Genomic DNA, 24,113 nt, shown 5'->3' with positions numbered 1-24,113 from the left:
TTTCATAGTGACATCTGGGACAGCTACTCCTTAAAATTACTTCTAGAAATATTTTGGCACAAAACAACACAGAAGTTAGGTCTTATAAAACTGGAGATGATGGTGGTGTTTTAATTGGAGGAATGGTAACATTCTACATAAAAAACCAATTGTCTGAAAAGTAAAACTGTATATGACCAAAACTATTCATAAACTTTGGATAAATTCAGAAAATTCTTTTTACACAAAGCTTTAATAATGATACACATGGGACAATATAGCTGAGGAAATGCATGTAGAAAATAGCTTCATTATTTGATTGAACAGCTTGAAAATGTGGAACAAGTTCAGACAATGAAAATCTACTTCCTAGCAGAAAGGGGAGCATAAATGAAATGGCTGCATGACTCAACCAAAAATAAAGGCAAAGCAGAAAGTTGAGTGCATATTTAATAACTCTACTTCAAACCCAAGTACCCAAAGCTGACAATTCAGAAGAGGATGGGTATATATGCCATGGTACGAAATACTGTGAGATGTGCGAGATGTTTTTCTGATTAACAAAGAGAATTTAGGAACCATTCAAATGCTTTAACTCAAAGGGACTTAAAACTACATGGCTGTCTGGTTAATTGTTGTGTAAGATGTGATTGGGTTAAAGAAATTATGCACGCAAAATAAAGACATAATATGCCTTGAATTTGATTTTTGTCTGTCAGTTACAAATGGATTTCCAAGTAACCACATATTATGTTGCTTATAAGAGGACTAAAGAGAAGCAAGTGACTGTGCTGTGGAAACACAATGTGCTGTGGAAGCACAATTGCAGTAGACTTCCTCTTGGGATTACTTTTGAAGTTTTAACTGGTAAACATAGATATATTTCAATAGGTTTTGGAGTTTTTTCTACATGTGCCACAGATTCTTGGACTGACAGGTTGAGAGGAGATATTCTAGTAATCTACCCTGATTTACAGGCAAGACTAAGAGCAAATATCAGTACTTTAATTGAACATGATAGAAACATAAGAGGCTATATTGGTTTTAGAGTAGGTTTGGGGACAACAATGAGAGATGTAGCACTATGAAAAGAAAACAGTGGTGTTACATAAAATTTCTTATTTTCCTATTCTGAATGTTTACCAGGTATGCTTTCAGTGTCTGTGTGAGAATTCCCAACAGGCAGAAAAGCGGGTGCCTCCACTGTGGTTTGAAGAGAAGTAGTGGCACTGGCAGAGAAAGGACACATGGAGCAGTTTGGGATGATGCCAGCCCCATTTGCAGAGGAACCAGGGTGGTGAAATTAGTATGAGAGGAGAGGTATATAAATATACAGAGGGTCCCAAAGTACTACCTGTATTACTACGTCACTACTAGAAATTTTTCCTATTTTTCGTAATGGGTACTTCTTGCAGTTTCTTCAGAAAAAGTGACACTTTCACCTCAGTGAGGTTATTGTCTTAGAAAGACTAAAAATTAGTATTTTACATGGATTAAATTAATAAGTTATAACTAAAAAGCAACATTTTTTTTAAGTAACACAAGGCTTCAGGCCTCAGAGTTCCTGCAGAGGAGTATATCAGGACTTTGTCACATCCTTCTAGGCTGGAGTGCTGGGCTAAATAAGTCTCCAGCACCCAAAATGAGATGTAGTCCTTACTAATACAGTGGTAACCAGAAACACCTGAGCATCAACTCTGAGCAGACATGGGTAACCTCAGCATGCCTTGCAGAATTTGTGCTGTACATGTGCAGAGTGACTGCCAATCTGGTGCATAGGTTAAAGAAAAGAGAACAGAAGAACTTTCCTAAAATTCACAAATGTCAGTGATAGATCAGGAACACAAAGGACAGTGGGAACAAACTGAAATGAGAGTTTCATACTGCCCATAAGGGTAGCCAAGCAGGCTCATGGACATATTGTGCAGTCTTGCAGCAGGGTGTAGGGCTGGGTGTCGTCCTTCCAACCTGATTTATATTGTGATAACAAATGTGGATATCACAGGTTCATAGATGTTGCTAAAAAAACCCCCAAAACAACAACAAAACAACCTAAAACAAACAACCAAATAAAAATCCCAAACAAAACCCAACCAAAAAAAAACCCCAAAATACAAGAAGTCTTTTATTTAATACTGCGGTGCTCTCTAGAAAACTAGAAAAATGGTGGTGTGGAAGTGCAGACAAATATTTATACAACACCTGTTATATATGATATATGAGAGATAACCAAAAGAAGGTAAATTGCTCACTCAGCAAGAGATGAGTGAAAACAGAAGAGATTTGGATGAAAAACAGGCTTTGAACTTGCATTGATTAGAACTTCACAAGTTTAGTCAATGAGCTAATGTTAAAAAGTCACCTTGGTCAAGTGAAATTATTAAGTGGAAACATTTTTAAAGGGACCAAAATGCTTGCGAAAAGGATATGACAGTCTGACAGAAAATAAGCATCTGGTAGCAGACTGAAGTGAGAGCAACTACACAGAAAAAAAAGAAAAGAAATGGAATATTTTAGTTTGGTTTCAATAGAAGAGATCAATCACAGGGTTCGTGTTGGTCTTGTGGCAACTTTTTCTACAACTGTATTACAAAAGGTGCTTAAGCACCCTATAATTGGAGCCCTGCTGTTTTTATAACAACACTAGAGGAAGAGAACTTAAACTAATATTTTAAAAACTCTTTGGGAACTTTAGTATTTCATTGTTTTATTACGACAGACACGGTTTTCATAAAATGGAAATTTTCCCTAAGTGAATCAGAAAATGATACCTGAGGTTTGCTCACCTGATTGAACTCAAGGGGTAGCTTTTAAGTCGGGTGGGCAAAGAGCATTTGTTACACCTGTTGTCAGAATAGGATCTGATCCACCAAGGAGAGCATGGACCTGGCAATATAGACTATGGATCACAGAGTTCTCCAGCCCTGTTGGAGGAAACAGATCTGTGCTGAACATACCCTCATCCCTCCCAAAAGTTCTTGTGCTGTTAAGTGAAATGAGAGAAGTTTGCAAACGACAAAATATTTTGACTTGCTTGGCAATGTCAAACTTCATTTTGACATTTCTGAGGCCCTTCTATGAAACTGAATCCTTTTGTAAATCATTTGAAAACGTAGATTTTTCATTTTAATTCTGGATGCAAACAAACAGTGAAATATTTGAATTATCCATGAGGTGAAAACTGATTTTGACCAGTTCTATTTGGTAATCAGTTTAGTCACTGAATGGATTTTAGTGATTTACAAAGTTCCCAAGATATGCCAGATATTTTTTCTTTCTCAAGAAATGGTGCAATGACCTCAAGCATGGTAAAATGGATGAATTTTTCTAATCTTAGACAGACCTGCAAGGACCCTCTCTAACTTTGGTACCTTTTACTTTCTTTCCCCTGTGTAGACATATCTTGCTTAGTAGGAGCTGTGAAGCATAGTTGTTCATAAAGTGTAGTTTTTAGACCACAAATTATGATATACATAACATTAGGAGTAAGGTTTACATATAGTTTACCTTATCTGCTGCTAAGCAAGTGTGTTTAGGTACTTATCTAGAGCCTAGTATTAAAATTCATCTGCTTGTTACTTTTCTTCATTTCAGCCCCTTTCCTAGAGTGATTTCTTCCCTTGCTGTCAGACCAGACCTCCTCTAGGGGTAAGGAAAGAATCCTGTATGAAATTATCATATTTAATGAGCATTTTGCTACCTATTAGACTTTACCCTCTTCATTATCAACATTAACATCTCAGGCAGTGCATTTGCTGAAAAGTTTCCTGGGTTGTCAGGAATATATCTCCTTAGACATCTGGCCTGCAGTTTCTGTGATCTTCACTGGACATAGTTTGTGCCCAGGCTAAGTTTCCTCAGCATAAATAACAGTGTATATTGGTCTTTCTTGAAAGTTCACATCAAGGTTGAAAGACTTATAGGTTAGTATACAATGTCAGTGAACTCTGAAAATTGAAGCTGAGGATTTTGCTGTGAATAATGACAAGCCTAGACATGATCAATAGCCATGTTCCAAGGCGTCTGTGCATAGCTGGTGGTAAAATAGGCACACTTTATTTCCTCATATATCTGTTCAATTTTAAACCATGATGTACCTACATGTACAGATCAGATTTTGAATTTCGTGCTGCATGTAGTGATTACAGCTGATCATCTGAGTAGATCTCAGAAAAAGAATAGGGAATAGGAAAGCACTTGATTACTTGGCCTAGATCTTCTATAGCACAACAAAGGTCAGCAGAAAATTCACATCTGTTTTCAATAGGCTGATCTGGATCTCGCTTCTGTTGCTGAATAGCAAAAACATTCATTTAAAACTGATCTAACACTGTGCAAGTATAAAAGTACAAGATCAGAATGAGAGTCAGGGGAAACCTTCAATAAACATTTTTATCTTTGTAGAACGGTTTCTCACATTTTTAACCTGTTCTAGAAATGTAAATGTAAACTTTATTGGGAAAAAAGACCATATGGGAGAAGGAGATTGAATATAGGTCCTGGCAGAAAACACAAAAAATCTTGTGGATCTTTTCACAGAATTGTGAAAAAATGAAGCAATCTCTTCTTTTTTTGCAGAACAGTTCTAAGATTACGATGTGCTATGGCTGTATCAATGAGACTGTGATCAAAGTAATGACTTAAAACTCAGTGAGATATGTTGGGTTTTGGTTTTTGTTGGTTTTTTTTTTTCAGGATAGCTATTAATGGAAGAAGTCCCAAAGACAAGCGCTCGTTGACCAAAAGCAGGCTAATTCGCAAAGATCAATGGTCCAACAGCATTCATCTATCATCTCGGACATGCGTGCACGGTAATCAATGGCCATCCATCTCTTTCCTGTAGGTCGATTAATCTTTTAAATTTTGTAGGCTTTCTACCCTGGTATAGTGCTTTTTATAATACCTGCACAAGCTTTTCTTTTTATATAAAATTAAAAAAAAATGGTGAAACTGTCTAAACTGTGTATGATGTAGTTCTTCAAAGTCTAACGGGAATAACTGTTTGAGGCGTGAAGTTACCTCGTGACCATTTCTTGCTCATGTTTTGACGCCACACAGTTTGAAATGCCTTTACCTATAATGATTTTAAACTCAGTTAAATAACAGAATTTCAGAACTGAGTTTACGGTTTTTGAAAATGAGCAAATTAATCTTGTAGAATAGCATAAAGAGCCAGTATTGTCAGATGGGATTGGTGCAGTCTTGAACTTGCAGTAAGATCTGTATCTTACAGAGAAAGAAACATTATCTGTAATCTGAAATAGGAGAAGGAACTATGTTAAATGCATGTGTCTCTGAACGTTTAACTCGGGAATAGACCTTACCATCCTCCTTGTAATGTTAGATCTCTATCTTGATCAGGGAAACCTAATCAAATATCCTTCAAAACAGACCTTCAACTAGGTGGAATAAATGGCCACCTGACAGTTTATAAGATATCTTGGCAAGAAAAGAACAAGAGTTGTCCTTGGAATATCCCCCAGTGTGCAAAATACTTAGAGAAAGATAGTATCTTGCTCATAATACAACCTATGCAGTCTTAATTGAAAGACTTCTCAGCTGGAAAAAAGTAGAAAATACTTAGTTAAATTATCATCTTGCATAAGGCAAATAATTCCTCCTACTTTTGTTTATTTGTTTTGTTTTTCTCAAAAAAGAATTTCATCAAAACCTGTAATATTAGCAGAAAATTCTAAAATTAGATAAAAAATTAACCTTCATTATTATTAGTCTCATTTTTACTATTTTCTTTCTGATATATCTTACTGTGTTCTAGTGCATCAGGTTTTTGTGAGAACAACCTGTTCCCACTGTGTTTTTGTAAACACTGCTTAATGCAGAGTGTAGATGGATGGAATAATATAAAGTATGTTGATAAAAAAAAAGTTGAAATCACAATTTACTGAGTGGTTTACATATGTCTAGCATATTGTTATATTATTGTATATAGATTTTGATTTTTAAAAAGTTAAGTGCTTCAAGAGAAAAATTAAGGAAATTTATCCCAGGCAGATTGACCACAGTTGTCTGAGTTCTGTTATAATAAAATGATGTAGCAAACTGGAAGCAAAATAATTAATGTTGAAAATATGTGAACAGATATTTCCTGTAGGTATTCTTTAGTACCTAAAGTCAGATGTGTCCCTAGTGATTAGTATGATGGCAAAATGTAGACAGCAGGCTGATGTTATTCATCCAACAAATTTTTATCACTTTCTGAACTAAACTCCTCACATAACTCAGAAATAAGCTAATGTATAACTAAAAAAAAAAACCAACCAACCAACCAACAAAAAACCACAAAAAATAAGCCTCATATCTTGGTTAGTGTCTCACAGGAAGACTGGCAAAACAAAGCACCCAAATCTTCCAGGGCTTGGTTCTGTTCCATAATATTTTTCACAGAAGACAAGTGTCACTATGCAACTGCCATTCAAGATAAGTGGAGTCTGCATTTCATTTTGACTCTGGGGTGTCGATGTGCTGATTAGTTTTCTGATACAGCTTGGTTGTCAACATTTAAAACATTTCTTGGAAGAAGAAAAATAATTTTGAACAGAAGGCATTCTGTTATACCTATATTTATACACATTTCCCTGCACCCTCAAAACCCAGTTATAAAGCGACTTATTGGAAGAGCTGTCACCATCACCTTGGAAACTGGTCCATTGACAGCATGTTTCAATCAGTCGTCTCTCACAAGTATATAGCTTTTTTTTTTTTTTTTTTTTTAAGCATGTTTGAATAGTTTGAAGGCTTACCCTGAAAAAGGAAAAAAACATGCTAAATTCAGAATGGACATTTTGGAGGGTGACATCTCTCATCAAACAGAATAGCTGACTTTTTTTTCCTTTTTTTTTTTTTTTTGCAACTGATCACAAATTTGTAATCAGGGTGTTTGCATGAGAAGAAGTTCCAGTCGATGCTCCGCAGGCTGCTTCAGTTTCATGTGAAACAGTCATTGATGATGAACCTACCTACCTGGTATCTACTCATCAAGGCACTTTTACTGTCTCCTTTTTTGCCACAATATGGGAGAGTACCTTCTTTCCAGGATAGTGGGTAGCTTTAACATTCTCTTGGGAGACATGCAGCTGCAAATCCCTTTAGGTTGAGGAATACAGGGAAAGTGGCTTTTCTGCATTTTTGAAAAGTGATCTATTTATGTAAAAGGCTGAGGCCATGTCCTACAGTAGCTGTGCTCTCCAAGGGAGAAAAGAAGCAAGCTGTTTTGTCTTCATAAGGGAAGAACTAAAGCTCTGATTTGGAGAGAGCAGGTTGTCTTTTGTTTGCACTGCACACAGCTCGTGGTGCCTGACAAATCATGGTGTTTAAGACCTGCCCACATCAGTCTTGTTACACTGGATACCCACCTCTGGGTTGCCCAGGGGAGATCCCCAAGTACCTGTCTCAATATTACAATTTCTGTTCCAGAACTTTGACCCCTCAGGCTGATTATTTCAGTGCTCATCATTGCGGACTAAGCCCAGTTTTGGAATTGTGCTTTAATCAATCAGTACTTGTGGATACAAGGCCTGATCTCAGATCAGGACCACCAAATACTGGTAAGAAGTTTTTGCTTATGGATAAGAAAAATGATGATATTTCCCTGTATTAGAAGGGCATACAGAAGAAAATACATGAAGACATCACCTTTCTTGCTAAGATATCCAAACTTTTTCCATTGAAATAGTACTGAATGAAAGAGGTTTAAGGCCTACCACGAGTGAAGTGCATATGTTGTGTATTTTTCCAGGGATATCATTAACATGAGTTATTTCTGAATTTATTATTATTTGTTGTATAAGTAACATATAAAATGCCTTACAGAAAGAGGATTAAAGGAAATACATATATTTGCCTTTTCTAATTTCACTAGTATCTTTTGGCAGTGCTTTATGCATGGTCAGATTTAGTTTTCACTTTAAAGTCAATTACTTGGTCTCTTCTTTTATGTGCTGGTTTTTTAAAAAGCAACAGAGGACAGATGAAGATTTTAAAATATGATTTTAAGTCCAGAGAAGTTGTCAAGGAGACTCAGCAACAGGTAAAAAGCTTCACAACTGCTTTAAGCTCTTTTTCAACTTCATGGCATCTGCGGGTAGATCCTTGACCGAGGCCACTCTCTGTGTCTTAGGGGACTCACTGTCTTCATTTCCTATGCAGCTCAAACAGTTGCACCTATATATTAATATTTAGGTGACTGCAACACATGCTCTTGTCAAGCCATGGCGCCCAATCTACTTCCAGAGCACACAGACAGTTTCTATTTTGCCAGTTGGTTCTGGTGGCTTTCTTGGAAACCTCCCTCCTAAGGTCAGCTGTGAAAGTGCTAGTGAATTTAGGCAACCTCATTGTGCTCCAGGGTACAGATGTCCTCCCTCTAGGGTGGTTGATCTCAAAGGAGTGGTTAAATTCCTTATGTATTCAACCATCTGTGCTACTCTTTGGGAGGTCACACAGAAATGGGGTCACAGTTGGAAATCAATTAAGGTGCTGTGCTATGGTGTTAGGCTCCTTCTTTGCAGGTCAGGAGCTCTATGAGATGAGATGCTGCACTCAAAATCAGGAATCCCAAATCATGGTCCCGTAAGGTCCTTGCAATGCAGTAATAGTGCAGCCCTGAACCAGGGTCTTCCAGCTGCCCTCACTGAGGTGAGAAAGAGGAGTCCCCTTAGAATGGTACAAAGAAAGGAGCTAGTTCTTTCTGGCTGGAAAAGAGAACAAGATGCACTTGTCCTGCTCAGGGATCCCAAGAAATTGAAAAGTTCACAATCCTGCTCCTTTTCCCCGCCAATCTGTAAAAGACAACATCCTTCAGACCCTCAATCTGTCATGCAGCACAACAAGAATTAGCAGATAGCAAGTTTCCCCCACCTCCAAAGCAGACAGTCTCTGGATACAGTTTTCCTTTAAGAGTTTTACTAAATCTGCACGTGAGCTCAATCTGCCCATAGAAGAATTTCAATTTGTGCAGATGGTATCATTTGGCAGATCACTCTGATGTTGGCAGCATCACAGGGGTCATATTTTTGCACAGATGGACTGTTCTTCATCTGTTTCTTTATTGTAATAGACCCAAATAGGTTTTCCCACAATAGTACATATGCACATTACAACTCTCCTTGCTTCCTGTCAGACAACTTATTTAGTGAGAGCACACAAAAATTTCTCTCTCTCTTTCTCTTTGTTCATGTATCAAGTCCTCTTTGTTTTGAGGATGCAGGGTGAGGACTAGGTAGAGCTATCAAGGATCTCTGTATTTCTGAGACATAAAATCTGATGGGATCACTAAGATGATATTCAGAGTACTGCTATGAGTTTCGGATGTATAGATTTTTTTTTTTGGTAAACATTTTTTGCACAATGCACATATTTATTACGGCTCCATCATAAACCAAGAGCACTTACAGCTGACATGTGAATGGACAATTGGAGGGATTGGAGAGGCTGGGGAATCAATAATTAAAAACTAGAGATCTTGAAACCAGAGCAATGATTTGACTCTAGTAGTAATGACCAGAAGCTGTTACCATTTGACAACCGGTTAGAAAATTATGCTAAATGAACTCATTTTTTTAGTGGTGAGATTTATTTTTTTTTTTTAGACATCTATCGTCACTCTCACTTGCAATCTTAGTGTGGCAGCAGTGAACTGAGTGGATAGCTTTCAGGAGTTGTCCTACCAGAACTGATTTATGGCATAGAAAAAGGACATTTTGGAAAACTTGCACTGCTTCTATTTTGCTTTACACAAGGATTTGCTTTGTTAATAGAAATACTTTATCCCTGCATGCCTTACATTTTATTAATGATGAACTTGTCTTGTGAGGAAACTTGGACATTTTCAGTCTACATGTTGATATCAACTTTGTCTTTTCCTTCTCACTTGCTAACTTCTTAGATATCACAGGTAGTGCAAATATTTCAGTATGGTCATTGCTTGCTGTGTACAAACATTAAGGAGTTTTCACTGTGTGTAAATGAGACCAAAATAGCTAGGGAGCTTGCACAGTGAATTTCTTAACATGCATATGCCCAGACTCCTAAACATAGTATCTCAGTAATGCAATTTTTATGGATGAGATAGCATATAGAGTACCCTTTTTTTTTCTCAAAAAGAGTACTGTTTCGAAGAAAAGTAGTTGCTTGTAATGTAAACATTACTGAAAAGACAATCGCTTCTACAACTGCTTCTAAATAAAAAATACTTCTGCTTATTTACTGATTGATTTTTAACCTTTTGGCAGCCTAGTGAACAAAAGGTGTGAACTGGGTACCAGATGAAGCATTTGAATCAAATCAGGAAGAACTTGTGAGTGAAATTCCAGTAACAACAGTTAAGTAACTTCTTGGCTATACTGGGTAACAGGGAGAATAAAATTGCTGACTGTAGTTAAATATACAGATTATTTGGGAAATACATAAAAACTCAAAACCAACAAATCCCCCAATCTTTAATTTTATATCCATCTGGTAAGTCTTCATAATCAGTCCCTAATTATCTTCTTGTTAATCCATTTCTGGTTACTCTGACACCTTAGAAATTTTGCTATGAATAGATTTCTTGCCTAAGGCTATGGAAAATTATACATGCTGCTATACGTGCTTGAATACAGCTGGTTTCTGTTTTGGGGTCGTTTTCTTTTTCCATCACAGTTAATGAACATATCTAGACAAATAGTTGCACTGAATTTTGCTTTTTCACTACAATTCTGGAGCTTAAAAAGCAGTTTAAACCAGAATGTTCCTAGAAGACTAGCAGCTACAGGAAGCAAAATAAAAAGAGGGATGCAATTTGTAATGTAATTCTGTAGCATGTTATCATATGATAACGTATGGGAGAAGAGATAGAGATCAAAAGTTAAAATACTTGTGATGTTGGAGGTTTTGGCTTGTTTTGAGATAATTTAGTGTTTTTTTCTTGAACAAGGGACAAATCTTTCCTCCTGATTTTGAAAGGCATGTGACAGGGTGTTTCAGTTTCTGGAAGGTTTGCCCTCTCCTTAGCTATGTCTGATGCAATGCAGTAGGAATTTCAGTCAGCACATTGCTGACTGGTTTCTCCAAATCAGTCTCTAACAGCTGAACTTCTTTTCCAGAGTTTGGAGGTTTAAGCAGTTTGTGAAGCTGAACAGGAGAGGACTTTTGCAGAGAGACTTGTTACAGATTAGTTGTACCGGTTCAAATCAACCAGACAGCTGACACCAAGGCCACTTACGTACTATATTTATATTTAATAAATATATTTGTAGGGGATGGATTCTAGAGAAGATTTAATTTTCTCCTTTCGTTCCCCAAATACTGAAATGATAATCACATTAATAACTGTGAATCCTAAACCCCAAAGAACACTACAATATGTGCAGTATACTGGCATAGTAAAATAGCAAAATATTCTGCTCATCAGAAGAGTGGGTTGAGAACTCAAGATATGGGTATCCTTTTCTCTGAGGATGAGTAGTAGCCCTGCTGGAGCTGAACTGTATGATAAGTAAGAACAAGCACAGACTGATGATACTTTTGTCACAAGAATTAAGATGATCAGCAAGCACCAGTTTGCATAACCTGAAACACTGGTGGGCACTCAAAATATGGATTCAATAGAACCCAGATACACCACTGTTGGTCTCTAGCTTCTTGTCTATATTGTCAATATTTCACTTAGGAGGTGATGTATGGTTTCTGAAAGGCAGTGGAAGAGAAACTTCCTGCTTTACAGTGGCAGTATGAGACAGCAAAGCCAGTCAGAACAAGCAAAAAGAACACTTTTTGAAATCTACAGTCTTTGTGAAAATGAAGGTAGTCAATCTTGTGCTTAAATTTTGCCAATATGAGTTACTTTGTAAAACACTCCAAAATGGAATACAGGCCTGAATACAAGCTGACTTCATACACACTAAGTCAAGTTGAAGTAAATGAGAAGTGAACCCATGGTTTTTATGCTGCAAATGTCTGAGATGTTCTGATAGACACCCAAAACAAGGATTTTAGTCAGTTGTTAATATTTATGTCTTAGAGAGGGGAGAGAGGGGAAAAAAATTGGAAGATGAATGTAACTAGCATCATAATGGTGAGATTTATCAGAATTTCCATTATCAGAGCCTGTTTACAGGTTGTAAATATTCCCTCTGGGTTGAGACTTAAAATTCAAGGTCATACACAGGAAATTATATTTATCTTTGCTAAATTAAAACATTGGTTCAGCAGCTTTAAAAAACTGCAATCACAAGAAAATCCTCAGAGTGCAAGAAGTTCAGGTATTTCTGCCTAATAAACATGGCATATACTGGGAATTTTAAAGCCTTGACCTGTTACTCTGACCTTAGTAGTAGAGATATATTGAAAAGTGATGTAATGAAAGTCTTTTCTTGATGACATTTTCTGTTATTTTGCTTTTCAAGCTCCATAGTGTTCAGTGTTCCTTCTTTATATTAATAAGAGGATTTTGTTGCAAATAAGTCTTATCACTATTCAAATAGAGTAATTATTTTGTTCATATTAACATTTCCTTTCCTAAACAATAATAAATATATCTTTATACTTCTCTATTTTTGAAGGTATGTAGAAATTAAAATGCACTTAACGACTCATTATTTGCATGCAAATTGTCAGCATGAAGGAGAATGTGAGGATGTTAAAAATAGTATGTAATTTTCAATTATATATAGATATATATACTATTATTATAAATATCTTCCAAGATTTTTTGACTTCTGATAGCATGTCTTAACTGTTTTTGTGATTTAGAATATAATTTTATGATTTAGTTTACTAAGGAGTATTTTATAGTCTCCAGTATTTTTTTCCCTCTAATTCCAAGTTAAGTATGAAAGAATTAATCTGTATGGGGCCAGTCAAATTGTCTGTGAATAATTTTCTGTTAAATAGTATTCCAGCAAAGAGTTCTTCATTTCCTGTAGTATTTTAACTGGTGTTTACTGGAGCTAATTGAATACTGCCCATTTATTATATTGACACATTTTGGTGTGACCGAATACATTACTCAATTAACCATTTCTGTAATATTAGACTAGCTGTAGTTTTTGCTCAGAGTAATAGACCTGATGTGAATTCACTTATGTAGAACCTGTGTGTGGTTTGATAAAACCTTTTCCCTCACTTGTTTTGATCAGAATAATAGACATTAGGTTGTCGTTCAAAACAGATTGTTTGATCTGTGATTTTGCTCCCCTTACACTGTATGTTTAAGGAAAAGATCCTCTTTTCTTATAGGTCTCTAAATACTTCTTCTGGGTAAACACTAGAACTTTCTTTTTTGAACTTGCAGGTAAAGACACTAGTGTCTGACTCAACTCTTCATCTTCATCAGAAGTATTTCCATCAATTTCATGGATGGCATGTCTTATCTATTGACTGAACAGCGCCTGTAAAGCCTGACAAAAGTGTGTACATTATAATTCATATATGTTTAATTTAAACATAGCCTGCCTTCTTTCTTAAGTACCTCCTTTCTCAGTGCCCATTACAGCAACATATTACTTGCATCACCTCAGAGCAGGCTGCTTACACAGGTTGGTAAGGATAGCTTTGCTACCCTGTCCATTGTCCAAAGGGTGCATAAAAATTTATTGCAATCCTGAGGGATAAGGTGGCTATGCCCCCCAAATAGGGGATTTCCCACAGGAAGACAGTGTTTCTTGCCTCATCTGTCAAGATTTCTTGAGTAACTTGTTATTAGTAGCTTATTGTGGAAGGAGAGGTTTACACACAGAATGTCCTGCCAGAAGTGGATAAATTAGGCCATGAATCAGAGAGCTGTCAAGATTCCAGGCACAGCTTATCGTGGTGATGATTAAGAATGATGCAACAAGTCACTTTAGAAGGCAAAGACTGGACTTAAGGCAGGAAGCTCAGTGTGATCCTCCCTTAACATTGATGCAATAAGTATGTGTGGTCCAAATGCTATGTCACACAAGTCTGTTTGGGGGCTGAGTCATTTTTCACCAAGTGCACCAGAAATGGCATCAGTACAAGAACAAAAAAAAAACCCAAACCCGAGAGTAAAGAGGAATTTGAAGAATCTGGGAAACTATTTTATAGCATTTTATATGGTGGATTCTGTTCTCACCCTTCAATGTGGAATGAAGGAAGTTGCTAAGGAACACCCTAAAATCATAGATGCCCCATAGCCAAGTACTGGTTTTGAATGAGGCCTTTCATCTCTTGAAGACAGTTCAGAGGTGTCACCTTTGCATTGGTTCAATGATAATCATTGCCTTCACAGGTCATGAAGTTGTGGTGTCTTCTACCTTCAGCAGCTGGCATATTTTTCCCAAGATGTTATTTCCTCAGCTTCTGCTGTAGGTGAAAAAAATCAAAATGTCTGTAAAGTTTCAGGTGTTGTAGTTTTAACAATATACTTTTTATGGCTATAAAAGCTTTTGATTTAGTATATGTTTACGTTCACTCATAGCTGCTGATCTATCTGAGCTACCATTAAAGTATCATACACCTTTCATAGAGCTTATATAACAATACCTATTTTAAAATTAATTCAATTTTAAGTTGCAAATCCCACAGTATATTCATAACCCTGGCATATTTGCCAGTAAGGCGATTTCATTTAGAGGTGGACAGGATGTGCCGGGTACAGGCATCCAATTTATATGCCTTAGTTGTGAGGTTAATTGTTTCTGTGTTGATGTTATAATCAATACTGAACAGAAGAGGCTTCTTAAAGGACAGCCTTGATCCCCCAAATTAAGGATCTCCTCTGAACTACTATTCAGAGAAGACTATTTCTCTGTGGTGGTTGTCTACAGGGACTAGCCAATTGACATAGGCATGGAGGTGGATTCTTGGATTTAGGAGATACCATTGTCCCTCTGTGACAGCTGAGAAAATCCATCATAGTGCAAAGGCAAGGGCCCATCACAGAATAGTGGTTAGCAGTCTTAGCGCAAACTAAGCTGAAATTTCCTAAATATGAAAGCTATGGTCTAGAAATGGTGACTATTCAAATAGTACTATAATTTTCAATGGAAACACAAGGAAAAGTTCATATGCCTTTTTGTTCTTTTATAACAATATAGTGCTAGGGAATTCATCTTGAAATTTATGCTATTGTTGCTGTTAGCCTGTAATACGTACTTAAAAACAAGTACTGCGAAGAAGGGAAGATATATGCAAATAAATTATTAAAGAGTAGGGAAGATTTTTTTTGGAATTGCATGACGCAAATGGTGTGATGGAAGAAAGGTCAGCTTAAGTTACATCAGACCTTTGAGTTCTTGTTTCAAATCAAAAATGATTTCAAGCAAAACCAAATGAAATCATGCTGAGAGAAAGGCCACAGTAATATTTCAACACTCCACTGTACCATAAAGTATTATCTGATCTTCCATATCACAGAAGTTATTCAGTTGGTCTATTTGGATATTTTAGTAATATTCAGTATTTCACATTAGTGGATTATAATAAGGAAAATCAGCCCCTTTTAATTAAAAATGGTTCATGCTAAGTCAACATTTCATATTTTCAAGGCAATTCTTTACAAAAGTAATTAAAATATCTAGACATCTTTTAATGAGCTGTGGATTTAGGTATTTTGTTTTTCATTCAACTTTTCCCCTTTCTTAAAAGTGCAAGAATAATCTTTTTTTTTTTTCTGTAACAGATACTTCTTTGGCTGTTTGTGTGGACACCATGCAAAGACCTCTCAATGCAGACCTACAATGTAAGGAAATGCAATAGTTTCTTCAGTAACAAACTTCTAAAGAGTATTAGGGGAATTCAAGGTGAAATGAAATACTACAGAAAAATCCACTTCAGAGCTCCCGCTGAATTCCTTTAGGGCCAAGATTTCATACTTTCGCCAGGTCATGTCCTAATCAACACTGAAATGATGCTCAGTTCACAAAGCTCTTTTACTGTTCAAACGCCCTCTGGAACTTTTGATATATTTAATATGAAATGTAAGAATGAGTAAAATAAAGTTCAGGAAGAAAACCCGCCAAACTGACAAATTCTCTCCAGCAACCAAAATTGCATTGTGTGTGGGCTTTTAAATAGTTATTATACATACACAGGCAAATCGGCCTAGTGAATATACTGCAAAATTGCTAATGATGAATATCTTAATGCGGGCTCAAATGCTGCTGTTGGTTAATGTTTAGTGTACCCAATGACTGGAATGGTGATTCTCCTGGGCAGAAGGTGGCAGTTTTTGGCTGAGTATTATTAGGTAATGTCAAAGTAAACATTTATAACTGAGAAAAACAGTGTAGTTGCAATAGCCCACCTAGGCCACCTCATGGTTGTATTGTAATAGTTTCACTCACACCTTCCTCAGCAAGAGGTCAATGTGGATCAGAGAAGCATTTTCTCTTCCCAGTAGCATCTTAATTAAAGAGTTAGCCACTTTTACAGATAATTCTCAGATAAACAGGCTGTCTTCAGTAATTCATAATACAATGTTTCTGGCAAAAATAGAAAGTGCATTTTAAAGATAATAACAGATCTTTTCCATCCTGCTGGCAGATATCAGTTATTCTGGGAAAGCACTGTGGATGTTCTGTAGATACACTAATACGAGGGACTCATTATTCACATGATTATAAGTGTGATAGGAGAAACTGTCTCAGGACAATGGCTTGGATCAAGAAAACTTGAGGAAAGAAATTTTACAAGCAATAAAACCTGCAAAGATTTGAGCTGATCTTTTGCTTTTCTGCTTCCCCCGTTATTAATAAACTCACATCTTAGGAGAAGAGAGTTTAGGCTTTGCTACAATAAGAACTACGTTTCTGAGCAGGCCAAAAAGGACACCTATTTGTTATCCTAAAAAACAGCATTGAAGGATGAATTACCAGTTAGCTTATGTACACATTTACAGTTCCAGAAAGCTGAGGAGCAGTAATGCCAGTTGTGAACCGGGACCACTGACTTACAAAGGGTTTAGTCTAAAAGACTCTGCTTTTAGAGTCTTACATGGAAAAGTTGGCAGTCGATGGATGAAAGAATAGTATTATAGAATACATAAATGTTTATGAAAAGGGAAAAAATGAGGAATGAATATGGCAAACAGAAGTAATTTTGTACTGTTTTAATGAGAGTCTCCACCATTGCCTTTTTTTCCTCATAAGCTTTATCAAGATAGGGTTGTAACACTGGTATTTTTGATCTGGTATGCAGTCATCTGAATGTAGGCCCTCGTTTGCTGTACTGATGCTGACTGCAAAACTATGGAACAGAAAAGACACAAGCCTAGCAGAAAATGTGTTGGCATGTGGAATTATGTACGTAGGCCCATGGACTCCCAGGTGAGGAAAGTTCAGCTCTTCTCAGCTGAGTCCAATTAAGAGGGTAGGGCAGCATATGAAAGAAATGAAGGAGGAGGAAGCTGGATAACGTGGTGGGAGGTCCAGTGGAAGGGCAGAGGGAGTGACAGGGGTATTTTGCCTCCTGGCTGAGTCCAGGGAGAGGAGCTGAGGGACTTATCAGCTGACTTCTCTGAATGAGGTTGGGAACTTGGACAAAGCAATAAAAGCTGAAGGCCAGGGAGACAAAAGACTGTTTTAACTCCTCAACTCTCCAAATGAGATTTAGTGAGCAAAGGAACAAGTGAAAATGCAGGCAGCTGATCTTTAGGAATGGTGGTTGAGTGCGCTGCAAGAAGGAGTTGTTGATGGAAGGTGTTTTGCTTAACGGTCTGTGTGACTGTGTACATCACAGTGCCTCAGGCAAGAACCCTGGAACTGGGAAGGTAGCAGAGGTACCGGAGTATTTGAACTGGGCCCAACTTGCTTTATGTGAGGGTATGTGTGAAGTAGATGCTTTGTGGGCTTTCCTGAGCCAAATGTTTATGATGTGGTTGCAAGGAGTTGAATGTTGTGACTTTCCACTTTCCAGGTGGTCCTTTCCAGTTCCATCACTCATTTGAGATTCTGAGGGGTTATGCATGTGTTATGGATATGCATGCTATATATATATATTCTGCAATACTGAGGAAAGAAAAAGAATTCCCAGTATAATATTAATAGACATGGGAAACCTCCAAGAGGATAGGTGGATTGGCAAAGGATACGCAGCCAGCTTATAAGTAAGTTATATGTAATAGTTTTAGGGGAAATGTTACCGAACTAAGAATGGGTAGTTTCAGAAAACTTGCCACTTTTATTGTGAAAGTTGTTCTTCACTGGTTAATGAAGTATATTCTCTGAGGAAACTTCCAGTTTTATTCTCTTCTCAATTACCTCATTATTTATATTTATCCAATGCCAAAATCTGCTCTCTGTATCCCCCATAGTCATCTTCTGCTTGGTCATGGACCAACACAGAACAAAACTGGACTCCCTTCCCCAGAAAGGTTACAGATTAGTTATAAACAATGATTGTGTTTATTTCTGCATGTCTCTCTGTTAAATGAGTGACTTAGGCAGCTGTTGAAAGCTGCCAGAAGTCTTTTAGCAGGTTTTACTGTGAAGCAGGAATTTCTACAGGTCTAGAAAACACAAACATTAGCTGTTCCCCACCCTCAAATACTTAAAAAAAAAATAATTAAAAAATACCATAAGCCAAGAACTATAAGAAACGAGTATAGGAAAAAAACCCAACCACTAGTGTGTCCTACTTATCCCAAAGAAATGATACCTCACAATAAGAATATTCACTTTATCTTGCTAATATTATCCCAATGACCTCTGTCTGTTGTTGTCTGTTATTGTTTGTATTTATCCAAGTGCATGCACGGTACCTCTAGGTAACCCCACTAATGCTGGCAGCACTCTGAATAACTGTTTGGAGAATCAGGGCCTAACATCAGCAAGAGAAGGACTCTTTTGCAGGGAAATGAGGAGGATGAAAAGTCAAATTTTCCAACAGATTTCATTATGTATTTGAAAACCTTGAGTAAAGAAATGAGGAAATAATGTTAAATCCTGTGATGACTTTTCTTTTGCAGTGGAGGTGATACTGGTTGAAGGGGAAACCCCCTACTGCATTTAGCAGAAATTCTGAAATAGTACTTAAGATTCTCCTCTAGTACAAGGGAAGAATAAGGAAGAGTTGAATTTGATATTGGCTGACAAAAGCTCCAGGAACCAGAAGGGGGGTAGGTCTTGTCCAGCGTGTGAGCACAGACTTTGGCCCTCACCCCTCCTGTGAGTGTAAGGTACGAAGAAAAGTCAGTTCATTAGCTGTTCATGCAGACTCAGAGGATGTTAGCAAGATCTTGCTCACTCAATGTCTTGTTATATGGGATTGCAACCCTCAACATATAACAGTATTACAAAGAATCTCTGCATCTCTTCTGTCATCATTTGACTTCATTGCTTATCCTGTGTCAGTGCCTGGGTGTTAGTGGATAGAGTTGCTGAGGGTTGCAATAGCATTTGGGTGAACAACTTGAAAGATGACAGTCTGGAGGTCTTCTTGTTTACAGTTTGTTTTCCATTGGTCTATTATTTCCCAACACGGCAAGCCTGAATCACTTCATGGTCCTGAAACATTTGCTTTGGACTACAAGCTCACCTTCCTTGCAGCACCTTCTTGCTGTGGTGTTGTCCATACTGTGTGATTCGAAAATGCATGCTTTTAATAGCTACACAACACAAATAAATAACACACATGAAAGTTTGTGTGAGTAAGTCTGCATTGCAGTGTTTAATATTTTTCAGCCTGCTGCTGAGCGGCAAGTCAGTCAGAATATATCAAAACTAAACACAGCACTGGTAAGATTAAACAGCAGTGGATTTGCACATGTAATAAACCTGCTACATTGAATTTAATCCATGTGTAATTGGGAATAGATAAGGCTGAAGCTGAATGACTGCGCAGGAACTGCCTCACAGATGGAAGAGGGGAGAGGGGGAGAAGACTAGTGCAGGGAGACTCTGCAGCCCCTGGTTTGTTATGTAGATGTTGGAATAAGGAGTAGGTCTATGCTGTTTTACTGGGAAGGACATTAGAAAAGTGGTATGATGTTGATGAGCCACAAGTACAGTAAAGGGCTTGGCTGTTGGAGAACTTCAAGCATTAACAGGTTGTTTTCCTCCCTGGCCTATGGGAGGGACAGTTATAACTGGGCTTAGTGTCAAGAGGTATTGCTGATGTTTTCAGACTGTCCTGATTTGACCAGTCTGATTATAATACAGTAAGTAAAACCAAACAGCGAGAATAAAATAGCTGCTACTCTATTGTTCTACCTTTTCCCCATCATCTCTGTTTTTCCATTTAGAAAGGAAAAACTCATGAATGATCCAAACTCCTCCCTTTCCACTTCGAAAATTATAGTACTGTGGCAGTCAGTATCTATGTTGGCTTTGACTCTGTTCCCTGGTAACTGCTTGGCAAAGGAATGTGATGTTTGCCTCTCTTTCAGCTTCCTTCACAAACCTATTGGTATTTGTTGGATTTGGATTTTGTTCCCATGAAATGCATGAATGAATAACTTTTCATGTGTTTTGAAATACATGAGATGTACATTAAAAAAATATTTTCTTAATTTTATGGGATGCAATTCTTTTTATGTAGTTTCTCCCTGTAAAGAGTATCTAATTCTCTTTCTTTTTAATTCCCATTTTCAGCTGTTCCTCTTCATTGGCTCTTACTAGTGCATTCCTGCGCTTGCTAATGAATCACTGATGATTTTGGTAGCTCTGTTACCGTCAGACTTGATGCCTTCTTGTCTCTTAGAAAGCCCCTCTGCTGAGCTTTCTGTCTCTATCCCTGTTGTCTTACTCCTGTACTCATACTCTCTCTTGTACCTCTGTAGCCCTAAATGTCTGATCCCCTTTTTGTCTCTGTGCTTCCTTTTCTGCGATTTATCTCACAGTTACCACCAGCACACAGCAGCTCAAAACAGGCATTAAATGCATACACAGCCAATCTTTTCCACTTATGCTCAATAGACCCAGTAGGCTTGTAAGGACATTCTTAGGCAGTAACAGAAAGATTTAGCAGATCCTTAATATGTTTAGCTCAAATCCAGACAGCCCACCCTAATTTTCATCCATTACAGAAACTAGAGGATCAAAGGGCCAACATTTATCACACAGGACTTTGTTTTCCTCAGTTGTCTTTCTTTTAATTCAATTAGTATGGCTCACTTTTAAGCGAGCATCAGATTTTGCCACGATTTTACATGACTCCACAGCATGTGAGTGTGGAGTAGACACCAGAAGAAACTGGAAAAAACACAGTAATTCATCTGTTGTCAAAGCTGGAGTTGGGCTTGTTTTCCATCTCCTGAACATAAGGGTTCTGCCTGGCCTGGCACAGGGAAATTTGCTCTGGCCCTGACCAAGTGCAGAAGTAGAGGATTTTTTAGCAGTTTGATTCTACATGTGCTTTCCTATGTGATTTTGTCTGCAAAAATATCCCTAGCTGTGAGTGTCTGAATCCAGAAACAGTGTTTCTGACAGCACCTACTCAGCTGCTGCTCAGTCGTGTAGGTACCACTGACTTTTTTTCATTTTGATTTACAGAGGTATACCTGAATCATGAAGTTGTGCCTCTCTGAACACCATGAATTACTTCAATCCACACTGGGAATAAGTGATTCATTGTCCTCACAGTGACACTCATTAGGGGTGTGAAGGCAAAGTGATTTTTTCACCTGTGTCTTTTTGGATGTGTGTGTATCAATTGAGCAGGTGTTCCTTGAGGTTACCCAACAGGCAGTGACAAAACTAAGCTTCTTGGAAATGTGCTCAGGACCCCTACTTGTTTTCAAACTGTAGCAGTGCAACTGTAGTCCCCTTGTTTTACATCTGTACTGGTCAAGCTGGTGGGGAAGTTTCAGGATGGCAAGGAAGGACCTCTCCTGACCTCTCCAGTGTGTCTGACCCTCAAGCTGGACAGCTGTGTTGCAAGGACCATACAAAACATTTAAAGTTCTGTTGCACAATTTTTTGGCTGAAACTATGGGGCAGGGTTTTTAAAATCTACTCTCTTCTCTTATGGTCTATGTGTTTAGTAATGGTTTGAGTACAAGAACTGTACAATCATTTCGCAAATGGGTTGCGCTTAGCAGCAATTACAATAAAATGTAATCCAAAGCCTCTGGATATGGTATTTTATACCTCTTGCTTTGTTATTTCAGAGTCACGTAATTTGTGCATTTTAGTTTGAGTGATGTTGGTTGTATGTTTTTGCCACAGGATTCAAATGAGAAGATAATGAATAAATGTGGGATTTGCATGATTAGATTGGTTTCTTACCTCAGTGCTTCTAGCTTGACCCCCTTGGCTCCATCCCCTATTTAATGTGAATTTCTTCCTCAATTATATTTTGAAATTCAGTATTGCATATGACTCGAGTGTCCATGTTACAGCATGATGGTGACTTGGCTGCTGGTAATTACATGGGCATTGTGGGTGAACAGGATGGTAAGGTAACTAAAAATTAAGTGAAAGTTTTGAGCAGAAAACAATTTAGAAGAAAGTAATTGCAAATGCAGTATCTCCGTTGGGGAAAAAAAACCAAAACAGAGTCAGGTTTCCATGTGAGACTGTGCCTCCCTAATGCTTGTGCTGGGGAGTACATAGCATAGTCTATGCATTTCTCATATCTATCTCTACCTAGGTTGGTGAAGGGCAATGGAAGATTGGTCCTGAGTTCCCTAGTTGGACTGGTGCTGTGGCCATGACATCTACTTATGCAGCACAGTGCATTACGTGATATTAAATTCTGTGTTCATGTTTCTGCTCTAGGCAGTACTACTCAATCCAAAATGTTTGTTGAATGGTTAACAGGTGTGGCGGTATAAAAATGTGTAATTAATAAGGAAATCGTAGATTTTGCATATAAGTTGTTGTATTTTATTGTATTGTATGTTCTGTCCTTTCATTGGCTGATATTTGACGCAGTACCATATATGGTTATGTTCAGCCCCTATCTTCTATGATTGGTTGTAATTTGCATGCTCCACCTTAACCACACCTTCTGTTCTAGTGCCTTCCTTACCCATGTTATTTAAGGCTGGAGCCATTTTGTGTAGGGCTCTTTGGTGCCCTTTTTGGTTCCTCCCTTTAAGCTGTTCAGTTGCCCCGCTACTTTTATAATATCACCTTACCAGATGTACCCAGAAAAGTTGTGGAGGTCTTTATTCCAGCGCCGACCTCCGCAAACAGGGTAACAATGGCAATAGAAAGGGCTGGCTCAAGTGAAAGAAAAAAAGATTTTTGAACCCAAAATTTGGTTTGTAACGGACTTTTTTCACTCTAATACACCTGTTCTGGTCTGATTTTTTTAATTTTATAAGACCATATAGTTCTAGCCCAAAAGTAGTTATTTTGTATTTGGCTCTGTATATAGCATCACTTCTTTAATCCTGTAAGCTTCTGTTATTTTCTCTCTGACAGAACGCCCTTCTCGACCCGAACAAGATGGGTTGCCAAACAGACTGATGGACTGATACAGCTCAACAGTTCCTATTTGATTGCTTGTGGTTTTTCTTCTATTTTTTTTTTCCTCTGCTTTAGTTACAATACAGTAAACAGGAGTTTACTTTCCTCACCTTCTAGCATAACTCGGAAATTCTAGGAAGTAAATTGTCTGCATTATTTCAAAGCTTTCCCTGCTTCACGAGTGACAGAGTCACAGTGTGTCTGTTTACCACTGAAGGAAGCTGACAAGTTCTAAAGGTTGACTTCCTCACTATCTCTTTTGTGGAACTGTCCAAGAAATGTGATTCATGGGGAAAAATAGGGAGGTGTGACTACAGGAAATTACATATAATCATTATTCATTTGCACTTTTTTGTTTGTTTCATTTGGGTTTTGTTTGGTTGGTTTTTTTAAATGTGTCATTCAGTTCTTTACTATCTTTTGCAGGAAGGGATGAATGCATTGGTGGAGACCCATAGACCTAAGCTGAGGGCTTAGAAAGGGCTGAGACTTTATTGCCATAGGAAGGCTAGGAACAGTGCAAAGGTGTTTAACCTGTGCTTTGTATAATTCATGTTTGGCCAGGATAAGCTGTTTGGTTTTTTTCTTAATATATATTAGCACCTAAAGAGCATGTGCAAACCTAATAAACTACTTCAAGAGCATAAGGACCACTGGTGTTCACATACATCTTTAAATCCCTCAGTGAGGCGAATCAATTTTTTCCTTCCTAAAAGCAGTTTCAGAAAATAAATCACTGTTTTCTACAGTGAGTGAAGAGTA

General features: G+C 37.6%; 2 long non-coding RNA genes across 4 annotated transcripts in view; both read left to right on the top strand.

Annotated features, from left to right (window-relative positions):
* The window catches only part of LOC116794432, a 43,866-nt gene extending 39,077 nt beyond the window's left edge, over positions 1-4,789 (top strand). The window contains exons 5-6 of one of the 2 annotated variants that reach the window (XR_004359796.1): positions 3,574-3,627; positions 4,675-4,789. This is a non-coding gene — a long non-coding RNA (uncharacterized LOC116794432). Of the gene's footprint in view, positions 1-1,125; positions 1,240-3,573; positions 3,628-4,674 lie in introns of those variants that run through there. The other variant, XR_004359797.1, reaches the window with a different exon arrangement.
* A 2,071-nt stretch (positions 4,790-6,860) lies between these two features.
* On the top strand, positions 6,861-24,113 carry LOC116794424. 2 transcript variants are annotated; one of them, XR_004359791.1, is made up of 8 exons: positions 6,861-6,963; positions 7,414-7,544; positions 7,954-8,026; positions 10,230-10,318; positions 14,228-14,303; positions 15,620-15,679; positions 22,528-22,697; positions 23,076-24,113. It is a non-coding gene; the product is annotated as an uncharacterized LOC116794424 (long non-coding RNA). The 2 variants fall into 2 exon arrangements; XR_004359795.1 differs by having other exon boundaries at positions 14,228-14,307.

This window comes from Chiroxiphia lanceolata, chromosome 1 (genome assembly GCF_009829145.1).
Source record: "Chiroxiphia lanceolata isolate bChiLan1 chromosome 1, bChiLan1.pri, whole genome shotgun sequence".
In the NCBI taxonomy this organism is placed as follows: Eukaryota; Metazoa; Chordata; class Aves; order Passeriformes; family Pipridae; genus Chiroxiphia; species Chiroxiphia lanceolata.
This window is presented reverse-complemented; position numbering and strand designations above follow the sequence as displayed.